The 24,917-nt window shown below is 37.0% G+C and overlaps 1 protein-coding gene and 1 pseudogene across 3 annotated transcripts in view; both read left to right on the forward strand.

The window, feature by feature from the left end:
* FER (FER tyrosine kinase) overlaps positions 1-24,917 on the forward strand; it is a 397,214-nt gene that overhangs the window by 205,054 nt on the left and 167,243 nt on the right. The window lies entirely within an intron of this gene.
* LOC118977405 (heat shock protein HSP 90-beta-like) lies at positions 7,851-9,064 on the forward strand (annotated as a pseudogene).

Raw genomic sequence — 24,917 nt, forward strand, 5'->3', positions numbered from 1 at the left:
CATCTATCACAGGGCATACTACTTTCATGGATTTAAGAGATTTGTGAGGTAAGGAATGAGGAAGGTTTGTGCATTTAAGTTAAGACCTCTGGGGCCTGGACGAAACTAGTCCAGTGCAGCTGGTCAGCTTCTAAACTACCCAACTGATGTTTCAGGAAGTGGGTTGGGGTTGGCAAGAGCCCTTTCCTTTGGGTGCTGTCTGCTATGAAGAACAGTGTGGAGATGGGGACATGATAAACCTGGAAGGCTACTGTTTGCTAATTTGGTTCTTATATATGTAAGGGTAACTTCAATATGAACTAAGTGTTACTCCCAAGAATTCAAGTATCTAATCCAGTCTGAGCTAAGGAAATTTAGAAGACAGTTGTTATACTTTCATTTGGTAATCTGGAACAGAATGTCCATATTTGTACTTGGATGTCATTGCTCAGTCTTCACTTGCAGGCTGAGTTTAAAAATTCCTGTCATGGAAGATATGACAGTTGCTTAACACTAATTCTGTGGCTAAGGCATTGGCCTTCTTGCATGGTCTAGAATTATGCGTTAGTATTTATAATTTGTTAGTATTTTTCCATCCTTCCTTTAGATTTTTAGTGCAGAATACCCTATAAAAATTCTTATTTAGTCTGGACTAGGTTGTCACATTTTTTTTTCTAGTTAAAAAAAGTCTATCAGTGTGTTCTCTTCCATCAGTGAGTAGCAGCTATTGCCTTGAGAAATTTTAAGAGCTCTTTAGTTAAGGTGATGTATTCCCATGGTTTCATTTACGATTTTTACATCAGTGACTTGCAAATTTATATTTCTAGTTCAGATGTATATATTTCCCAAAACTAATGTTTTTCAACTTTTCTCCTAAAACTGAGTTTATCATCTTTAACTCCAGAATATGTTCTTCCTTTCTTAGTAAGTGGTACCAACAACTACCCAACTGATCAAACCATAAATGTAGGGGACAACTTTGACATTTTTTCTTCACCACCATGCTCCCTCCAGTACTTTAAGTGTCAGGAGTTTTGTATCCTTGTGTGCATGTGAAAGTATGAATTTCCCTCCCTGTATATCTCAGTATGAAATACAGTTCAGTGTAGTAAAGATACTTTTTACTCATGTTAACTGAGTCTTTATAGATACTGGTTTCCTGTTTCACACGCCAACCAAACATTTGCATCGTCTACTTGCTTAGCCAGGTCTAATTTGAGAGACCAAAGCCGTAACAGAGGCACATAAAAATGAAGATCCAGTCTTGAGTGGGAATATATGACTTCAAATAAAGTTGTGTCTCTCACTATATAACATTTTCATGACATGAGTTGAGTTAAATGGAGTAGATTCTCTGGATTGTTTCACAGCCAGTAATTCTCTTTTTCCCAAACGCCCAGCTCTGGCCATGGAGCTGATTATCTTGTCATGTTATAGTACTGGCTGTGAAAATGACTGTAAACTAAAAGCTATCAAAGATTAAGGCGCTATATATGATTGTTTTATGAGGTGGAAATTTAAAGTTTATACAGCTATTAACCTGATCTAAAGAACTGATATTTGAAATGTGCAAATCATTATCTCTGTTGTAAATATTGTTGTGCACTTGATTTAAAGAATCGTGTTACTCTTTCACAAAGCAGAAGTTGTGAAAGTTAGATAATTTTCAATTATGAGCAAAGTACAAACTGATAATGGATTTTATTATGGTCATATTATCTGTTATGTATCTTCCTTTGTGAAGTCATTTGTACTCTTATAATTGGAATCTATTTCTTGATTTAATTTGTGTAAGAAGCTAATGTCTTTGACCATAATATGTGCTGTAAAACATCAAATTTCCATCTTGCCAGATTTCATTTGTAGCCTTCATAAAGAATGCTATTTTGGCCTCAATATAATTTCTGTTTATAGCAACTTACTTCTAAGACTCTTTCCATTTATTTCTTCCTTATCCATAAAAATAGAAATATATCATCCTAATGCCTAACTGGAAGACACAGCAGCCAAAGTGGTCTATTTCTTATCTTTAGAGGTATAGGTGACTAGATCGTCTAGAGCTAGAGAAATAATTTAACTTTCTCATGGTAATAAAGCCAGTGGTGCCCAAGACACTCATCTCCTACCCTCCACTGGCTGCTTTCTCCTATACTGTCTCCCAAAGTCTTTGTAAAGATACGGAAAATGAAAGGCATTTTTATAAACAGGGGTGACTGATCACCCATCATCCTCATCCTTATATTAACAACACGTAGGATATGCATGTGACCNAGGGGAAGGAGAGAGGGAGAGAAACATCAATGTACGGTTGCCTTTTGTGCGTCCCCTGCTGGTAGTTAGCCTGCAAGGAACCAGCCTGCAACCCAGGCATGTGCCCTGACTGGGAATCGAACCGCGACCGTCTGGTTCTCAGGCCCGCGCTCAATCCACTGAGCTACGCCAGCCAGGGCTGAAAGGCATTTTTATAAACAGGGGTGACTGATCACCCATCATCCTCATCCTTATATTAACAACACGTAGGATATGCATGTGACCTGTTCTTGGTTTAGTTTCTGTTCAAATATTACTCCATCAGACAAGCCTTTTCTGACTATCATGTGTGCAGTACTTCACCTCCTCTATTCCCTCTTTCCCCTTTTTCATTTCCCTCAGTGGTTTACCTGACATTATATTATGTGTATTAATTGTCTGTGTCCCCCAAGTAAAATGTAAGTTTTATAAGGGCCAGAATTACACTTCATAATTGGTGCAGCCTTGTCCCAGTACCTAGAACATTGCTGATTCATAGTAGCTGTTCAACAAATATTTTTTCACAAATTGGATTCATTGAGCACTTGCTATAAGCCAGGTACTTGCTGAGCTTTTTATATGCATTATTTCATTTAACCCTCATATATTCCTATGAAGTATTCCTATTAATCCAATACAATGTTATTGTTATTAATACCATACACTATTACAAATGATGGGCTGAAGCTTAATATGACAAATGACTTGCGCAAGATAACACAACCAATAGGACTCGGAGCTAAGGTTTGAGCTCATGGTCTTAACCAGTGTCTGTCTGGATTGTAGAGTCTAGTCTTTAGAGACCAGAATAAACTGTTTCTTTTAAGGAACATGGATGTGGGTTCAAGGGAAATGAAGTATCCTTGATTCCATAAAATGTTAAATGGAAAACGATTTTAACATATCAAAAACTGTACTATAAGATTTTATAAAAGGAAAATCATTAAACAGTAATATTGTGTTGGAGATCTGGGATTTTGGGTAAAATGTAAGACTTGGTAAAACATACCTAGGTTATATTTTAGGTTAGAAAGACATCTCGCTCACCTTTAGCATTTAATAATTAGCATTTGATCTAGTTCAACTTTAACATTTAATAATTAACATTTAATAATTAAATCATGCCTTGATAGGTTATTTGACTTGTTACATTTAATATTTCTTCAGATTTAGCTGTTTTTTAAAAGAAATTTCTTTCTGAATGGAAATTAAAGTTCATGATTAAATTCAGGGGAGTTAGGCAGTGAGACATTGAGTTGAATCTTAGACAAATGGCTTGCCTACCTGCTTGAATCAAGTACTTGGCTTCTTATCAGAATTTGGTGTAGGTTGCCAGAATATTAGAGGCAGGTTTTTTAGAGGAGAGTAAATCTTTCTGTGGCTGAAACTACTAGCTAGTAGTGAGGAGACAAGTGAGTGGCAACAGCGTTCATGATCAGACACATGTCCACAAAACCTAAGAGGAAAGCTGTACTTTTCAGTAGGTACTCTGTTTATGTGTTTTAGTTTAACATCTCTTAAAGACTGTTTTACCTTATACTGAAGAATTGCTTCTTTCAGTGTTACTGTTTAATGATTTTCCTTTTATAGAGGCTCCTGATACAGTTTTTGATGTTTAAGCCCTTTTCGATTTAGCATTCAATGTAACATTCTTTTTCCTTAAATCTACGTCCATGTGCCTACTCCCTTAAAATTATTTAATTAAATTATTAAAATAATTTAAAATTTTAATGAAAAGGTGGTTGATAATAAATATATGTGATTTAGTATTTATTTCTTTAGCAAACGTTTACTTAACACCCGCTCTGTGCTGGGCAGTGTTCTGTGTTATGGCAGAGCGCAATACATGCTATGAAATGACACAGGTCAGGGAGGTGATGACCTGAGCGTGATGCTGAAGGTCGGGGTTTGTGATGTGTGTGTAGGGGAGAGCTGCTTTCTTAAAACATTGTGATCCTAGAAGGTCTCCTAATGAATTTTGAGGGGAAATGTGAACCAGACCAAGGAATTTCTGTGTGGTTATATGCAGTGGTAATCACAAAGCACTTGTCAGTCAGTACAACGTGAATACTACTCTACGAAAACATGCCAGCTTTAAGCTGGTAGAGCCGTGGTGGTGTTTCGTGGCTAAATATCCTCCATGAGTGTCTGGGGAATGTTTCTTGGTATAAATGAGAACTGCAAGGGCCAGAGTGGCAGAAACAGACGTAGAAGGAGAGAGTGATGGTAGGTGAGCACAGATTTAGATTAATTTAACAACGACTTTTTTCTTACAAGGTCCTTTGTTTATTATATGATTTAAGAAATTCACTTCATTTGAGTAGAAACTCAGGGTAAAATTTTACAAGTTTTTATAGTGGGTTTCTTTAAAAGATTTGTATTTAATAGTGTTAGTGAATATCACAGAAATACGTTTTTTTCAAAGACCCTTTTTTCCCAATTCATTGTGTGTGTGTGTGTGTGTGTGTGTGTGTGTGTTTCCACTCCTCACCCATATCACCAAGCAGTTAACAATTTTGACAAACTCTACCTGGAATGAGAGTGTGATCTCACAGGTTAAAGGCTCAGCCCCACGAAACCTCCTCCCCTCCCCACACCAAGTTTAGAGGCCAGTGGCTTGCCCAGGTTATCACCTGTGCTTCTGATGAACAGGTTTATATACTAGGGGTTCCCTTGCCCCCTTCCCTGGGATTGATTCATTTGCTCTAGCTCACAGAGCTCAACGAAACATTTTACTTCTGGATGTTCAGTTTGTTATAAAAGGGAAAATTTCAGGAACAGTGAGGTGGAAGGGAGGCATAGGGCAAACTATGTGGGAAGGAGCATGGGGCTTTCATGTTCTCTCTAGGCATGCCACCTTCCCTGCTCTCCTTCCCTCATCTCCACCCTGCTGTCACCAACCAGGAAGCTCTCTGAAGCCAGCACTTTTGGATTTCCATGTAATGTCTATGAAATATTAGTTTAATGTCATGGCCACAATTTATTAAATCATTGACCATTGGTGGTTGAACTCAATCTCCAGTCTTTCTCCCCTCCCCAGAGTTGAGGGGATGAGACTGAAAGGTCCACCTCTCTAATCACAATTGGCTGCCCTGGCAACCAGCCTCCATCCTTAGGTCACCTGGCAGCTTTCCAAAAGTCATCCCAGTCTTGTTAGGAAAGACGCCTTTATAACTCTAAGCAGTTAGGAATTTTTAAGGGTTTTAGGACCTGTGCTAGAAAAGGGGTCTAAAACCAAACATAATTTCTTACTGTATCACAATATTACACTCATTAAAATTTTTAGAGGCATCTAGCTGTGTTTTGCAGTTAATCCTCTTAATGAGGTCATTTGTATCAGATTTTTAAAAAGTGCTATGTTTTTAAAATTTGTAGCTAAGAGTGAATCTTTTCTGTCTCTTGAAAATGAGATAGATATTATGTCCAATTAGATATGACTAAGCTGGTAGAGCCGGTTTGGAAAACAATTTGGAAAAAGTTTTGGTCTAGAATACCTACATTCTGATTGCCTCTCTTAGGTCAATTATTAGGTCTTTTGAGAGTGGAAGAGCACAAAAAATTACGAATGTTCTCCTCAGGACTCTCATCAAGAATATATGAATTTTCATGTTGACCTCTAATGTGAGCAAAGAGAATTCAATTTTAAATGCCGGTTTTTAGCACTACCAACCACATAATCTGGGACAAGTCAACCAGCTTCTTAAAGTCATCTTCAGCTAAAAATAACCCCACATAGTTGTTGTAAACATCATGTGAGAAAATCTCTGTGGTTGTGTTTTGGAAATACTGTATATTTTCTTATTTGAAAAGTTTTTCATTGGACAGGTGAATCAGAATAGAAGGCAAATTTGGAAGATTTTAAATTGTGAAGAAAGAAAAAAAACATTTATTGAGAGTATAGTATATTGATAACACTCTATGTGTATTATTTTATAAAATCTTTTCAACAACTGTGAATTGAATATCAGTTTTACCCTCAGTATTAGGTGAGGAAATTCATATTATAGTTTACCCCGAATTACATTTCTTATAAATTTCAGAGTTGAAATTTGAAATGAATTCTATTTTATTTCATTTTATTCCCAGCTAGGGTAAATTACGATGTGTAGTCTCAGTGATGTCAGTAGTTCAACAACTACAACACTGTTTTCTCTGAACTTCAGTATTCTACCACTAGGATGTAACAGTGCACTTGATCATTACGGTCCCATCCTTTATAACTTACAGAACTTAGTCTAGCAGGAACTATATAACATATTTTTCCACAGGAAGCATACAGAATTTTGAATATTTAGTCTTCAGTTAGTATAGTCTGAGAAGTCAAAGTAAACTTGGGTTTTAGGCTTGATCCATTTAATAAAGTACAAGAACCTTGTCATAATACATACATAACTTATAGACTGCCTTTCAGATTTTAGCTTAGTCTTTATCAGCAGATATTTTAAGGAATAGCAATTGTTAACCTAAAAGCAGGAGGTGAAAATGAAGGGTAATAAGACTTTATTTGAGAGCCAAAGAACAGGTATTAGGGAAGCACTCATTCAGGCAGAAACTCAAATAGTGTTTTAATTAGGCAGTGACAGCAAGGTTTTTATGAGAGAGGAGAAGGGGATAATTACATGAATAGAAAGAAGAGTGTCTATAGGTGTTAATAAGTAAGGACAGGGATTTCTAAAATATGCATATAAGCTGTTATGTTTTAGCTATACATGGTGATGGTAATTTTAAAGAATGTCTTTAAATTTTAGTCTAGTAGTCAGAATGTCTGCTTTCCTGTTAGCTTGGTAAGCAGTTTTTTAGAATACAATGTTGATTTGGCCCAGTCCAAAGGTTATTTTGCCCATTTTAAATATTTCGAGGATTTGAGGATTAGGATATGCTAGGCAGTTCCTCTGCCCTGGTAGCCCTGACTCCGTTTTGGAGTGGCTCTGTTTACATTATTTTTCAGTCAATGTTAGACTCAAAAAATTAATAGACCTTGGAGACCATTAATGCCTCAATTGTTCTCTTTAGTATATTTCATCAATAAGCCTACCTGAAACTTTTCTTAAATATCATGACATTTTTAGTATGAAGAGCCAGGTTTTTTGTTAGTATGTTCCATATATTTCTTATCTATCCTATAAATATTTGTGGGATAATGGAAATAGGAAGATAAGACCCAAGAGGTTAAAAGAATAAAGCATTGGAATATTTTAATGCAGGTTGAAGGACAGGATTTGGCATTTATATCAGAAACATTTCCTGAAGTATGTCTCTACATCATTTTATAGTATTTATAAAACCTTCTATGCATGGACTCAGGAACCATGGTGAATATATAAGAAAATGTATAAGAGGATATCTGAAATCCTCTATGACAGGTTTGAGAATGGTTGCATAAGGTAGCATTTCTTCCCTGTTTCTGTTGGAAACCATAGCAAGGCAAACAACAACAAAAATTTAAATTTCCTTAAACTACATTTTTCATGAAATTAGGAGCCATATATAATTTGCAGACTTCAAAGTACATGTTGAGATAGCAAAAAGGACTTTAGCCTCTTGAGTCAACCCTGTGCACACTGTTTGCAATGTGTGAGCCAGAAAGTGTCCCTACTCTCTAGTATTTGCATCTCTTTACTTTAAAGATGCCTAAGGAAGTGCACCACAGAGAGGAGGAGGTGGAGACTTTTGCCTTCCAGGCAAAAATCACCCAACTCGTGTGTCTCATCATCAATACCTTCTACTCTAACAAGGAATTTTTCCTTCAGGAGTTGATTGGTAATGCTTCTGATGCTTTGGAAAAGATATGCAGTGATAACCTGACTGACCCTTCCAAGTTGGACAGTGGTAAAGAACTGAAAATTGACATCATCCCTAATCCCCAGGAACACACTTTGGCTCTGGTAGACACAGGATTGGCATGACCAAAGCTGATCTCTGGGAAACAATCTGGGAACCATTGCCAAGTGTGGTACAAAAGCATTTATGGAGGCTCTTCAGGCTGGTGCAGACGTCTCCATGATTGGACAATTTGGTGTTGGCCTTTATTCTGCATACCTGGTGGCAGAGAAAGTAGTAATGATCACAAAGCAGGATGATGAGCAGTATGTCTGGGAGTCTTCTGCTGGGAGTTCCTTCACTGCGCAAGCTGACCATAGTGATGAGCCCATTGGCTTGGGCACCAAAGTGATTCTTCACCTTAAAGAAGACCAGCCAGAGTAATTAGAGGAGAGAGCAGGTCAAAGAACTGATTAAGAAACATTCACAGTTCATATGTTATCCCATTACCCTTTATTTGGAGAAGGAACAAGAGAAAGAAATCAGTGATGATGAAGCAGAGGAAGAGAAGGGGGGGAAAGAAGAGGAGGATAAAGATGATGAGAAACTTGAGATTGAAAATGTGGGTTCAGATGAAGAGGATGATAGTACTAAGGATATGAAAAAGAAAAAGAAGATTAAGGAGAAATATATCGCAAAGAACTGAACAAGACCAAGCCCATTTGTACCAGAAACCCTTGTGACATCACCCAGGAGGAGTATGGAGAGTTCTATAAGAGCCGTACCAATGATTGGGAAGACCACTTGTCAGTCAAGCATCTCTCTGTAGAAGGTCAGTTGGAATTCAGGGCATTGCTATTCATTCCCTGTTGGGTTCCTTTTGACCTCTTTGAAAACAAAAAGAAGAAGAACAGCATCAAACTGTATGTCCAGTGTGTGTTCATCATGGACAGCTGTGATGAATTGATATCAGAATACCTCAACTTCATCCATGGTTGACTCTGAGGACCTGCCCCTGAACATTTCCCAAGATATGCTCCAGCAGAGCAAAATCTTGAAAGTCATCTGTAAAAACATTGTTAAGAAGTGCCTTGAGCTCTTCTCTGAGCTGGTAGAAGACAAGGAGAACTATAAGAAATTCTATGAGGCATTTTCTAAAAACTTAAAGCTTAGAATCCGTGAGGACTCAACTAATCAGTGACGCCTTTCTGAGTTTCTACACTATCACTCTTCCCAGTCTAGGGATGAAATGACTTCCCTGTCAGATTGCAGACTGGTACAACCACTATGGAAAACAGTATGGAATTTTCTAAGAAAACTAAAAATGAATGTACCTTTTGACCCAGCAATTCCACTATTAGGAGTATATCCTAAGAACCCTGAAACACCAATCCAAAAGAACCTATGCACCCCGATGTTCATAGCAGCACAATTCACGATAGCCAAGAGTTGGAGGCAACCTAGATGCCCATCAGTAAATGACTGGATCAAAAAACTATGGTACATTTACACAATGGAATTCTATGCTGCAGAAAGGAAGAAGGAGCTCCTACCTTTTGCAACATCATGGATGGAACTGGAGAACATTATGTTGAGCGAAATAAGCCAGGCGGTGAAAGACAAATACCATATGATCTCACCTCTAACAGGAATCTAAACAACAGAACAAACAAGCAAGCAAAATATGACCAATGACACTCAAATACAGAACAGGCTGACAGGGTCCAGAGAGGAGAGGGGAGAAAATCATAGGGGAAAAGGGGAGGGACTCACATGAATAAGTATAAAGAACACATGGACAACAATTAAGATGGGGGCAGAAATGGGAGGGAGGTGGGGAGCACTGGGGGGGGGCAGGGCAGGGAATATAAAACAGAAAACTGTACTTGAATAAGAATTAAGTAAAAAAAAAAAGAAATGACTTCCCTTTCAGAGTATGTCTCTTGCATGAAGGAGACCCAGAAGTCCATCTATTACATCTCTGGTGAGAGCAAAGAGCAAGTTGCCAACTGTGCTTTTGTGGAGCGAGTACAGAAGCAGGGCTTTGAGGTAGTATGTATGAGGGAGCCTGTAGATGAGTACTGTGTACAGCAGCTCAAGGAGTTTGTTGGGAAGAGCGTGGTCTCAGTTACCAAGGAGGGCCAGGAGCTACCTGAGAGTGAAGAGGAGAAAAAAATGGAATAGAGCAAGGCCAAGATTGAGAATCTCTACAAATTTGTGAAAGAGATTTTTCGTGAATGACAAGGCTATCAAGGACCTGGTAGTACTGCTGTTTGAGACTGCACTGCTCTCTTCTGGCTTCTGACTTGAAGATCCTCAGACCCGCTCCAACCACATCTATTGTGTGATCAAGCTAGGCCTGGGGATTGATGAAAATGAAATGATAACAGAAGAACCCAGTGTTGCTGCTTCCCACTGCTGATGAGACCCCGCCCCTTGAGGATGATGAAGACGCCTCTTGCATGGAAGAAGTAGATTAGGAGTTTCTACCTGCAGACCTTATGTCCTCTGTGTAGTGTTGTCATGGCTTCCCCAGTATCCCGGACTGGCCCTAGACCACCTGGTTTCCTCTGCTGTTTAGTGGGTTTTTTTTCTCCTGTCTTTGCCTAAGGCGGGTTTTGGGGGCCTCAAGACTTCTCTTCTCATTTGACATTGGGTTTAGATGCTGTTGTGTATCTTTATTTTGTTCTAAAGTTAAAGTATGCAAAATAAAGGGGGGGGAAAGCACCTTAGATTGAGGGGCAGAAGTTGTGTAGTACAAAGTTAAGAGAAGGTATAATCAAAGAACCCATCTCCAGTGGATCTTACCAAGCTTCAGTAGAAATATTTGTTGAAAGTGAGGATGTTACCCTAGAGTTCAAGGCTGTATTCCTTGCTTGTGTCAATGCATGTGGGAAATGAGTGAGGGAATAAAAATGTGTACATAACTCAAGTGATATAGCCAAAGCTGCATTCGAAGAAAACGCAGAACCTTAAATACTAGTACTGTTAAAACAAAAAGAATGAAATAAATAAGTTAAGTGTTCAACTCAGAAAGTTGAGATAAAACAAATACACAAATAAAAGAAAAGCAGAAGAAATGAACCATAAAGATAAAAGCATAAAGGAAGGTATTTGAAAAGGGGAAAAGGAGAGGCTCAGTTCCAGAGCTCAAGTGGGCACAGCTGCACAGCTAAGAGAAGGCATAGAATTTGCTCCCTTCCTGCTGGCTCAGCTGGTGCCATCACTGAGGTTAGACTGTTGTGACATGTTTTTCTAAGGCTTGGTGGCCCAGCCCTGCTGAGCTTGCTCCTACTGTGAGGACAGGTGGCTGTACCCAACCTGAACTGGCAGTGCTTACCTATGAGGGGTCCTAGAGTTAGAGATTCTAGCAGATACTTGTGGTGCAACTCTGGAGAAGAGGCCACATTCTCCCCATTGAGTGCCTGACCATGCTGCCCCCAAGTAGGGGATGTACTAGCCCTATACTCACAACCCAGTCTCCTCATTTTACCAAGTGTGTGCCATGTGGAAGGGGCAGTGGGGGGTGGCCAGCTTGGGCCTACTCTGCAGTCTTTCTTCAATAGATTCTGGAGGAAGTTCAGGCAACCTCGGAGTCACAGAGTAGCCAACAGGTAGACACTGACCTCAGAGAGCCTTAAACTTTTTATTGATCTGCCCCAGCTTACACCTGTAGGAAGGCAAACCCTATATACAGCTTGGCACCTTCCCCATACACCAAGGCCCAGTAGACAGAGCCATAATCAGTGAATAGCCACATAGGTCCAGACAGGTAGCCCAAGGCAAGTTACACACAACATCTGACACTGACCTGCACCAGAACATTGTCCCAATGGGCCCAGAACCAATACAACCAGTGGTGGGCTTCAAATCTTACCAGAGCTGGACCCATCTAGCCACACAAATGGCACAGCCAAAGCGGAACTCTGGTTGGCAACAGACCTTCTGGGAACAACTCTGCCCTGGATGGCAGCCCCTGAACTGTGACCCATACACAGTGATGGAGTCCTATCCTTCTAGTTAGCCAGTCTGAGGGTTAACTGCACCCAGGAACAGGCCAAAAGAATTCAAGACTCAACAACAGCAGAAAGGGATACATAACCCAGCCACACACAACAAAGTATCTCTGGAGCATCTAGTTTAATAGATACAGAAGATTGTGCCACTGAGACCCACAGGCACCTGCGTCAGAAAGCCCTCATAACAAGCAGATCTCCTAATACACCGAGTTAAACAGAAAAAGGCAGAGAAAATGGGGAGACCAAGAAATACACCCCAAATGAAAGAACCAGAGAAATCCCCGAAGGAGAATTAAATGGAATGGAAGAAACCAAGATACAAGATGCAGAGTTTGAAACAGTGGTTATAAGGATGCTCAAGGACTTTAGAGGAAGAATGGGTGATCTCAGTGAGGACTTGAAGAGATAGTAAGCATTAAAAAGGACATAGAAACCATAAAAACCAGTCAGAAATGAAGATTACAGTATCTGAAATGAAAAAACCACTAGAATGAATCAACAACAGGTTAGAGGAAGCAGAGGATCGAATCAGTGATTTAGAGGACAAGGTAACAAAAAGCACCCAGGCAGAGCAACAACAGGAAAAGAGAATTTTTTTTAAAAAAGAGAAAAGTCTAAGGGGCTTCAGGGACAACATCAAGTGTAACATCCACATCATAGGGGTACCTGAAGGAGAAGTGAGTGAACAAGGAATCTAGAACATGTTTGAAGAAATAATGGCTAAAAACTCCCCTAATATGATGAAGAAAAAAGTCATACAAGTTCAGAAAGTACATACAGTCCCTAACAAGATGAACCACAAAGGCCCATACCAAGACTCATCATAATTAAAATGGCAAAGGTAAAAGACAAAGAATTTTAAAAACAGCAGGAGAAAGACAGTTACCTACAAGGGAGCTCCCATAAAGCTTTCAGGTGATTTCTCAACAGAAACACTTTAGACTAGAAGGGTTAGCATGACATATTCAAACTGATGAAAAGCAAGGACCTTCAATCAAAACAACATTAACTAGCAAGAATGTCATTTAGAATTGAAGGCAAAATAAAGAGCTTCCCAGACAACAAAAGATTAAAGGAGTTCTTTGTCACCAAACCAGCACTGTAAGAAATGTTAAAGTGCCTTTTTCAGGAGAAGAAAGAAGAAAATAGAGGAACATAGGTATAAAGAATAAAATGGTAATAAATAAGTACCCATCAGTAATAACTTTAAATGAATTAAATGCTTCAATCAAAAGTCAATGGGTAGCTAAGTCATCCTTGATGGATGACTTAGGAGCACACACGGTCACACAGTGTGTGTTGCAAGAATTCAGAAGAGAAACAAATGGCTTGGAAATGTGCAATAGAGGATGATGAACTTGAAGTAATTTTTGAAGATAGGCAGAAAGAATAGGGAAATTATTTGGGGTTATGGTGAGGGAATAATCTAAAACATGGGGAATTCCAAGACTTGTTTTAAGGAAGGGAAGGTCAGTTTGACAGAAGCAGATGATTTAGAAAGATGAGTAATCTGAAAAGCTTAGGTAAAAGTCAGATGTTTGAGATGCTTTTAATACCAGGATTAGGATTTATCTATGGACAATGCCATTTTACTGCAGGTTTATAAGCAAAGGGTAAATATGAACTGAACACATCTAAGGTACAGTTGGTGGTACCACCAGCATTTTTTTCTATTTTTAATTTTTGCTGCATAGAGTATTAAATCCAGATTTATGATCAAAATGTTAATAAAATTAGCATTGAATACATTAGAAAATTTACATATACACCAAAATACCAAAACATATACCCATGACATTTACAAATATTTCATCTTAATCATAAACATGAATAATTTAACATTAGCAACGTTGGTAGAAGATGCACATACTGGGTAAAGTAATACCTTAAACCTGGGATGGTGTATTTTTGAAGTTGTTTTCATTCACACTTTGACCTTCTGGGAAAAAAGTTCACAATATGTTGCCAGTATTACATTTTGTTTTATATTGTAAAGTGTCAGTTCTAGATAATTTAATAGAGGGTCACCATCTCTTCTAATGTTTTACTTATCAAATTATGAAGTTAAGACACTGAGAATGTATTTGATGTTCTAAAATCTCCAGACCAATGGAGACAACTGTGCTTGAATGACAATAAAAAAAAATTTAAAAATCTCCAGACTTAAATAGTGAAATCTAGAAAGCAAGAAAAATCTTTACCAAGAAAAAGAGAAAGGCATTCCAACACAGAATACTCTTAATGTTGGTACTTCTACATTCAAGCAGGAGAAATGTGGTAGGGTGGGGGAGGAGAGGTGACGAGGTGTGTAAGTGGGGAGAGTTCATGAGAACTATGACTGAGAGAGAAGGTACCTGTTCCACCTCCCTGCTGAGTTAGTCTCCATAGTCACAGAACCCCTTTCCTATACCTACCCTCCTCCCTCTGCTCCACAGCCTGCAACCCACAAACACTTGTGAGGGAGAAAACCCCTGATGATGATGCATAATTTCTATTTTCATCATTACTCAACTTTATTTGATACAGATGTTCATAAAGTATTCCTTAAAACTGTCCTCTTCCTCTGGGCTCACATTGAACTCGGAAGTGATATAACACTTTATCAGTCTGCTGTTATTAGTTTTCTACGTCTGACATTCCCATTAATAATAAACTCCTTGAGAATAATAAGGATATATTTCTCATTTTTACATATCATAATGTCTAATTGATAATTCAGTAAATATTTGCTATTTCGAGAAGATCTGGACATTTATATACTTGAAAAAATGTGATAACCAAGACTTTAATATTTTTTAGAACAATGTAGAAATTTTAGCTTCTACATTGGAAACTTCTGTTTCCAAAGTTCAGCATGGTTTAGATTTATGAATGAGATCCCTTTAGAAATAAGATATATTTTGTTTCAGTTCCAAGTGTACAATAATTTATTTCTCATATTTTGATTTCCTTTTATTATTTTATATGGGAAATTAATGTTGCATGTAGTTATGCTCCTACAAACTTCATAAATATTTTTAAGTACAGATTGAAAATATTTTTGGTGCACTCTTATTCAGCATACCTGTATCTTCTACTACTGGGAACTGTATTTGATCAGTTTCATAAAATTCATTTGACACCTTGACAAGATTGCTAGCTGATACTAACTTTAAAGTTGAAGCCATCTTATGTAATATTTAATATTTTTTATTTATTTGTAAATTATTGCCCTGTATTAAACCATTTTAATAGTGAAAATGAAACAAGAACAGAATAGGCATTGCTTGCTTGTTTTCACTTTTTGAAAGAACCATTTATCTTTCTTGACCGTATTAACTAAATTAGTGTTCACCTTCTGCTACATTGTCCTTGAAGGGAACGATTTAATTATGCCACAAAGATTTGTCCCACATCCTACTTTACATAGACTAAATTTGCATGCTAAGAATTTTAGTGATATTGAAATTACAGGATATAAATGAAAAAGACCAAGGACATTAAGAAGGTATCTTCCAGGGATTCTTTTAAAAATAGAAAGCCTCTTTCACATATAAGCCTTACAGAAAATGAAACTTTAAGTTCTTTCTTGTTATTTAGGTAACAAATGATGTACACTAAAATTAACCAAAGACGAAGTCATAAAACAGAAATATCCATACAGAGAAATTATAATCTTGTGGATATCCTTGAACCTTGACTGATGACTATTTAATGAGAAATAAAATTAAGGTCAGCAGCGATCTATTGTTATAACTTGTAGTGTGTCTGTTAATAATGAAGGGCCCTCATGGTTCAGTCATGGCTCTCACTGTTATGTGGTCTCACCGTACAAGATGTTTTCTAGTGGTGGACTGAAGAGGTGTGATTTTACCAGTACTTTCTAGTAATGCTGTGTTCTCTTTTACATAATAAATCTATATCTTTTTTGTCCCTAGAATTACTTTATTTGGAGACAATTTTTTTAATGTCCATATTACTGAACTGTGAGTAAATAGAGTTTTTTAATCTTCTGTAGAAATTTTAACTTTTAAAAGACTCCTTCACTCAAATGTGCAGTTTCTAGAAGGTAATCAGCATTCATATGAAATATATAGGTCAAAATTTTGTAGGAATTTATAAGTTTAAAGCATTCTCTGTCTCTTCAGTTGACATTCAATAAATATATATTGAGTGCCTATTATATAATAGAAACTGTATTCAGTACTAAAGCTACAATGATGACTATGATAATCTTTGTCCCAAAAGAAATTACAGTCTGTTCGGGAAAACAGACAGGTCAATAGCAATACTGATTGAGGAGATAAACCCTATTCTAGAGGAAATTTTTGGTGTTTTAGAGGACATAAGCAAGGCCTGTTACCTGGATAGTTCAGGAAGGGCTTCCAAGAGTTGTGAGGGATTACTGGGGTATACCGGTGAGGAGCCTGCAACAGTGTTTCAGAAAAGGAGCTGCGTCTAATCTTGGGACGAGAAATTCTGTGGTGCATTTGAGGGATTTAAGGATTCTAATGTATATACCTGTAATGGAGAATATACAGGTAGGCAGAGGAAGCAGGTGAAGGGATGTGACAGACACAATAATGGCCTCCCAAATGTGTCTGCTCCCCAACCCCCAGAACCTGTGGATGTGTTCTGTTACATAGCAGAAGGTACTTTGTAGATGTGATGATGTTAAGGATCTAGAGATGGAGAGATTATCTTGGGTTATCCAGATGGACTCAACATAATCACCAGGATCCTTATAAGGGAAAGAGGGAAGGGGGAGAGTCAGAGACAAATGAGGAGATGTAAATATAGATGTATTACCTGGAGTTGTTGCTGGTGGAAGTGGGGCATTTTCACGGGAGCGTGAGAAAATCATTTCACAGACCCACATGTGGAAGACTGTGGTATGGCAAGATTTGTTTGGGTGCAAATAGAAAACTGCCTCTGTGTCCCATCTCTGTTAGTCCTGCCATGGAAGAAGTCCAGCTGTGTCTTCTGCAAGGCCAAAACAAAGGCCCGTGTCCAGATTCTGTTCCATTGTTTCGGTATTGTCTCAGTCCTCATCCAATTAGCTTAGCAACTGTTCCTGGCTGTGCTACTGTACCCAGGCTCCTGCGTGGAGCCTACATTTGGAGTCCACACTGCTGCTTGCTGCACAGTTACACGGCTGCCTCACTGCCTGCTTGCATGGCTGCCTGGCTGTTAGACCTACATGGTTACTGTGGAGAGAATGCCCCAACAAACGGGGCACCAAGCAAGAAAGAACTCTCTTTTTCTGTGGAATCATGTTATCTTGGGCATGGGGAGGATCAGATGCTTTTTCAGAATATGCAATAAACTTCCCAAGCTTTTGTGGGCTTCTGATGGGTTCACACTTTCACCAGTCTACTACTTTGGCATGCCTACTGCATGAGTGCTTACCTCCCCCTTTATCATTCTCTCCCTTCCACCAGTGATCTGTGGGGAACAGCCATTGGTTTCCTTGGGGGTGTGTGAAGCTATAATTTCCTGGAGAAGCAAGCAGGGTTATGGCTCTCCAGTTTTATTATGCTTAATAATTTCCTTTGCTTCTCCCTTTATTAATATCTAGCTAACTACCTATGCTAACAGAGTCATGTGGGAGGGGGGAAGAGCCAAGGAAAGCAGGTAGCCTCTACAGACTGGAAAAGGCAAAGAATGACTCCTCCCCTAAAGCTTCCAGAAGGAAGTTGCCTCTGCAACACCTTGATTTTAGCCCTAGGATACCTATTTTGAAGTTCTGAGGTCCACAATTGTAAAATAATAAATTTGTGTTGCTTTAAGCTATTAATTTTTTGATAATTTCTAAATAGCAGCAATAGAAAACTGGTACAGGAAGTGAGATTGGGAAGTTAAAAGGTGCCAAGTAGTAACTACTTCATTCTAAAGGGTTTGGTCTTTGTGTAGGAAAAATAGAAACATTTGAATAGTTTTATGGGATAAATCATGATAAGATTTGTACTTTATAAAGTCCATTATGGCTTTGTTGCGGAAACCAAAAACTAAGTTAGTAACAGATGAGGGATGAAAGTGTCAAGGAATGTAAAAAATCAGATTTGAGATTTAAAGTGATTATTTGTGGAGGCATTGGTGAAATTGCAAATAATTAGTTATTTGTGAGAGTCAATGAGCCTTGTCAAATAATGTGGTAGGTGAGAGTTTTTAGGATTCCTTTCAGGTTTATTTGAGCAATTAGGTGATGATGTCATAGACTGACATCTAGCCAAAACTAGGTTTAGGAGGAAATTTCGGGCATGTTGAATATGACGTATATATGACACTTCCGAATAGATTATTTTGTAAGTGTTACAGATATACAGAGTATGGCACAAATAATGCTCCTTTTTTGTTACAAATTTTTTATTAACAAAACAATAAGCATGCAATTTTGTAACATAACATATCATGTTCAAGCATACTATATAACATTTTAGGTGAGATGTTCAAATTAAAACTATAAATTATTACACCCATATTATTACCCTACTAACCATACTTCAAGCAGGCCTTACGTCTGCCAGAACTTGTATATATGGGGGCCAAAGCCAAAAAATGTGCTTGTTTTTTTTTCTGTAAGGTGTCTTTAGTAACACTTAGTTTTCTTTCACTTCATTAGAAACATTTTTGTTAGATTGTATTGTGACAGCTGTCATATCAGCGTACATTTTTTAAAAACTTACCAAATCAGTAAATTTTTGTGTAGCCATTTTAATATTGAAGATGGAAGGAAATAAATGACATTTTGGGCATATTATGCTTTATTATTTCAAGAAAGGTAAAAAGTCCCTGGCTGGTGTAGCTCAGTGGATTGAGCACGGGCCTGCAAACCACATGATTGCGGTTCGATTCCCAGTCAGGGCACATGCCTGGGTTGCAGGCCAGTTCCCAGCAGGAGATTCCGAGAGGCAACCATACATTGATATTTCTCTCCTTCTTTCCTTCCCTTCCTCTCTAAAAATAAATAAATAAAATCTTTTAAAAAAGAGAGGTAAAAATGCAACTGAAATGTAAAAGAAAAAGATTTGTGCAGTGTATGGAGAAGGTGCTATGACTGATGGAATGTGTCAGAAGTGTTTTTGCAATGTTTATTGCTGGAGATTTCTTGCTAGACAATGCTCCATGGTCAGGAAGACCAGTTGAAGTGGGTAGCAATCAAATCAAGACATTAATTGGGAACAATAAATGTTATACCACATGGGAGACAGCCGATATACTCAAACTCAGTAAAGTTATTGGTGAAAATGAAAAATGTGTCTTTTATTTTATGAAGAAAACTAAATGGACTTTTTGGACCCAATACTTAGGAGTCACTAACATGTTTGGAAAAATACTTGAAAGCTTATTGTGAATGAGAAAATATTTAGCATAAGAAGAGGGCCTTGGACAGAGCCCAGGGATGGAGAAAGAAGAGACTCTAGTGGTTTCTCTCACCTATTCCTTCCTCTCTACTCCTATTGTCTTTTTATCCATACAGATCTTTGTTACTGTAAGCCTGTATTGCTGGCAACTCACATACCTGTCTTTCCTCCAGGATCTTTCCTCTGTCTTGTCACTAGATTTATCTTTCTATATTAACATTTTATCATATCAAGTTCCTATTTTAAAAACCTAAGGTACCTTTTAATTATTTTACTTCGTGAATCAACACAGGCTCCTTAATCTATTGAGGATTTTTCCAAATCTGATCCTAGTTCATCTGCCCAGTTTAGCCCCTTCTTCCTTATCTTTGTTTTTCCTCTTTGCCTTAGGTATCCTGTTAGAATACATATAAGCATAGAAGCATATAGAACCTCAAACTCAATGTATAGAAACAAGAGTTCATCAAAATTGATTCATTTATTAATTCCCCTACTGGCCCTCCTCTCAACCTTAGTCTTTGTTAATACCATCTATTCTGGCATGCAAGCTATAAAAAATACTTGGAACATTTATATACTCCTCATTTTTTTATCCTTCACAGTTAATTAGACATGAATTTCTGAAACTTTTACCTCATAAGTGGCTTTTGAGTTTTTTACCTCCTTTTCTTCCCCTTGCTGCTGTTACCTTTGCTGAGGCTTTCATTGATATAGATCCAAGACTCTTGTGTAGAGGCTGTTCTCATGCTTACCGATCCTGTGTCCTGCTTCTATGTTTAGTGTTTGGAACATCTAAACCAACAATTGCTCATGTCATGTGAATGCTTTAGATATTTTTATGAATCAGCATTTCCCATTGGTAAGGTTGAAACACCTAGCATACAAGGATCCTTTATGATCATCTTGCTCTTTTTAGCCTTTAAGGTGTTTCTTCAGCCTGTCCTTCACATGTCTAAAGTTGCAGTGTACCAAAATCCCTTGAACTTCTCAGAATATGATCTGCTGTTTCATAAGTTTCTATCTTTGTAATGCTGTTCTCTTTTCCTGGAGTATATTTTGAGCATCATTTTCTGTGTAAAGTTTTTAACCCCATCAGTTCAAATTAGTTTCCCCCTCCCCTGTATTTCCATAGAATTCTGCTCCAGACATGATTATACACTTATTTTTTATTAGAGTTATTTTATTTTTATACACTTTGAGTTGTGGATCTGTGAAGTCAATGACTATAGTAATTCACTTATGTGTTTCTTCACCCTGGTTTACAGTGGCACACAAAAGGTGCTCAATAAATATGAGCTGAAATAATATTTTAAGAACATAGGATGATATGAACTCATAGATGCAACTGTATATAAGAAGTCCAAAAATAATCTATGCCTTAATAGGAATGTTATAATTAATAAAACATAGGTGATATTCTGGTCCTTATTCAATGCATGGAGTTAGCATTAGATGCCTTAGACTATAATTTCAGGAACCACCTTCAAGGAAAAGCCAGTGAAACTAGAAAAAGATCCAGATTAGTAGAATTATAGGGATTACTAATTTGGAAATGTTATATAACCACAAATAGTTAAGGAAACAAAATCTTAAATAAACTACCTAAACCTACATCTAAAATAACTAGAGGAACAACAACAAATTCCAGAGGAGTAGAAGGAAGGAAGTAATCAAGATAAGAGCAAAATTTAAATTATATAGAGACTAAAAATAAAAATTCAAAGAATCAATGAATCCAGGAGTTGGTTCTTAGAAAAGATAAACAAAATCGACAAATCTTTAACTAGACTCATCAAAAAAAGAGAGAGCGCCCAAAAAATCAGAAATGAAAGAGGAGAAATAACAACTGATACCACAGAAATAAATACAAAGGATTGTAAGAAATTACTAGGAACAACTATATGCTAAGAAATTGGACAACCTGGGTGAAATGGATACATTTCTAAAAACATACAATCTTCAAAAACTGAATCAAGAAGAAGCAGAAAGCTTGAATAAACTGGTAACAAGTAGAGATATCGAAGTAATAATCAAAAAACTTCTGGTACACAGAAGCTTGGAGAACTTTACCAAGCATTCAAAGAAGAACACCTGTTGTTTTCAAACTATTCCAAAAAATAATAATAATAAAGAAGAGGGAAGACTCCCAAACTCTTTCTATGTGACCAGTATTATTCTAATTCCAAAACCAGGTAAAAAATACAACAAAGAAAGAAAATTATAGGCTAATAGCTCTGATGAACATAGATGCTAAAATTCTCAATGGAATATTGGCAATCTGGATCCAATAATACATTAAAAAGATCATGCACCATGATTAAGGGGGATTTATCCCAGGGATGCAAGGATGGTACAATATTCACCAATCAATAAATGCAATACATCACATAAACAAAATGAAGGACAGAACCCAGGTGATCATACCAGTAAATGCAGAGAGAGCATTTGATAAAATCCAGCAATTATTTTTGATAAAACACTCAGCAGAGTGGAAATAGAGAAAGCATACCTCAACATAATAAAGGCCATACATGAGAAACCTACAGCCAGCATCATACTCAATGGGCAGAAACTAAAAGCTTTTCCCTTAAGATCTGGAGTAAGACAAGGGTGTCTGCTTTCATCACTCTTATTCAACATAGTACTGGAGGTCCTGGCCACAGTGATCAGACAAGAAGAAGAAATAAAAGGCATAAAAATTGGAAAGGAGGAAGTAAAACTCTCATTATTTGTAGATGACATTATAGTGTACATAAAAAACCTATAGGCTCCACTAAAAAACTACTAGACCTAATAAGTGACTGGGAAAATAGTGGGATACAAAGTCAATATTCAGAAATTGAAAGCATTTTTGTGTACCAACAATGAAATATCAGAAAGAGGAACTAGAAAAAAAATTCCATTTACTATAGCAACAAGAAAAATAAAGTAGCTAGGAATGAACTTAACCAAGGAAGTGCCCCGACTGGTGTGGCTCAGTGGATTGAGCACCAGTCTGTGAACCAAAAGGTCACCAGTTCAATTCCCAGTCAGGGCACATGCCTGGGTTGTGGGCCAGGTCCCCAGTAGGGGGCCTGCAAGAGGCAACCACACACTGATGTTTCTCTCTCTCTCTCTTTCTCCTTCCTTTTCCCTCTCTAAAAATAAATAAATAAAACCTTTTAAAAAACCAAGGAGGTAAAAGACTTGTACCTGGAAAACTACAGAATACTGAAGTAAGGAATTAAGGAAGATACAAATAAGTGGAAGTATATATCATGTTGATGGATTGGAAGAATTAACATCATCAAAATGTCCATACTACCCACAGTGATCTGTAGATTCAACACAATTCTTACTAAAATACCAACAGCACATTTCACAAACTTGAATATTTCAAAAATTTGTATTGAATAAAAGACAACACTAAATAGCTTCAGCAATCTTGAGAAAGAAGAATAAAGTAGGAGGGAATCACAGTATCTGACAAGGCCAGGGATTATTGTAGATGGAAATTTCTAAGCTGGTAACAGTGTGAGAGTTATTTCCAGTCACTGTAGATCTTGTGAATCAAAGTGTTTTCTTAGACATTTAGGAAAGCCCAATTCGCTCACTCGTTTGATGGCAAGTTGCATTTCCTTTATTAACACCTGAGAAATTCTAGTTTGGAGTTGGAGGCAATTAAAGCAATGTTCTTCTCTTTAAGGTTTACCTGATTATTTCCCTGGAGCTGAGTAGGCAGGACAGGTTGTTCTGAGGCTGATTCACCTTATATCTCCTCAACCAACTGTATCCTCACTAGATTGTCTTATAGGACTTTAGACAATATACTTAATATCTTTGAATCCAGTTTTTTCCTGTATCTACTTCACAGTGTTGTGGGAAAGGCAGGATAGGGAAAGCATTTTGTAAACTCCCAAGTACTTTAAATATGTCATTTATTGGTGTATAGTATGTAAAGAAAGTATGAATAACTAGGTCAAAAAGTATAATATCCATAGACTTGGGAAAATATGTTATACATTAAGCTTTGAAGCTTTAAAAATATCAAGATATCTGGATACTAGGTCTTCTTTTCAAATAGCTCAAACTCCTTGATGTCATTCAGGTTCCTGTTACAGAAATGTAAGTTTGACCTAGATATATTAAAGAGAGATGCTTTCAATCTGTGACGAAAGACAGGGAAGACACTATATCATGTGTGTGTTCCAGATTGAACTAATGAGTTATACTGAATTCATTCTGAAAATAGAAAAGAAATTAGGTGTATTTTGATTGCAAGCTCTCTCATTTAATAAACTTTAAGAATTCAGGGGAGAAGGGTATAAAAGTCTTAAGTTATTAAAATGGAAAAGTAGACAATAACTGAAAAAGAAGAGTTTAGAAAGTAAGTGCTTTTAAGTTATAGGATTAGTAAAAAATGTATTTGACATTTAAGTACTAAGTCAAATCCAAGAGTTCAAGAAATTTTATACAGAATTACTTTGAGTAAAGAGAAAGATAGAATTTTTAAAAATTATTTTAAAAAGTGATCATATTAAAATATTCATTTCCAATCAAAGCATATAATTAACTGTGGTATGAAATAATCCCGACCCTCTTAATACCGAATATTATAAACTATTATTTCTTTTCATTACTAGTAAAAAATAATTCATACTGCAGGCCAGTTTTGCTTTGTTAAGTAAGTGTCCATAAAAGACATTATTTCCTGTTTTGATAAATTCTTGTAATTGTTCTTATTCCTTTATCTAATAGAAAACCCAAGCCAAAGTACCACTTAATGCCATTTCTTCATTGCTGTTTCACCTGAAATATATAAAAGTGTGCAACGTTATCCCTAATTCTCTTGTCAAAACTAATGTATTTGAAATTGGTTATTCAGACTTTTTGGCAAGAGCATAGGGTATATTAAGAAGTCATAGAATAGAAACCATATTTGAGTATTTTACCAATAAAAATGAACTCCCAAATACCTTGCATAAGATGAATATATATGTTATTGTTACAAGATTCCCGTGTTCCTCAAGTGGTCATTGACCATCTCCAGTGGGTTTAGTGTTATTACTGAATGATTTGAAAGGAGCAAAAGAAACAGATCAACTCCGGTCTCTGATGCCTTGTTGCACAGATATGACATGCAACCTAATAAAGTCTCTTGTTGTTTGCCCAACTTTTAGGAAAAATTGAATATATGCTTGTTGAGAAAGCAAAAGAATTATTTATTGAGTTGGGTATTTTAGAGAATGTTTTCTAGAAAGGATTTGGATCATCGTTTGAAATAAATGCATAGGCTAGCCTATTATACTTTATGATTGTGTTAAAGGCTCTAAAATATCTGAAGTGATTTTTTTAAGTTCATAATTGAAGCTTAATTTGTTTGATTTCCATTGTTTACTAACTGCAATATTTAAGCATAGTGAAAAATTAGAGTTATAATATTTGTTGGTGGGTTGATTTATACCTATCTTGCTTTATTCCAACAAAGGATTGGGAGATCTTGCAAAGATATATTTGTAAAAGAACAGACTAAAAATGCCAGAATGAT

Source organism: Sturnira hondurensis, unplaced genomic scaffold (assembly GCF_014824575.4).
Source record: "Sturnira hondurensis isolate 20B ecotype Veracruz unplaced genomic scaffold, ASM1482457v3 Scaffold0021354, whole genome shotgun sequence".
In the NCBI taxonomy this organism is placed as follows: Eukaryota; Metazoa; Chordata; class Mammalia; order Chiroptera; family Phyllostomidae; genus Sturnira; species Sturnira hondurensis.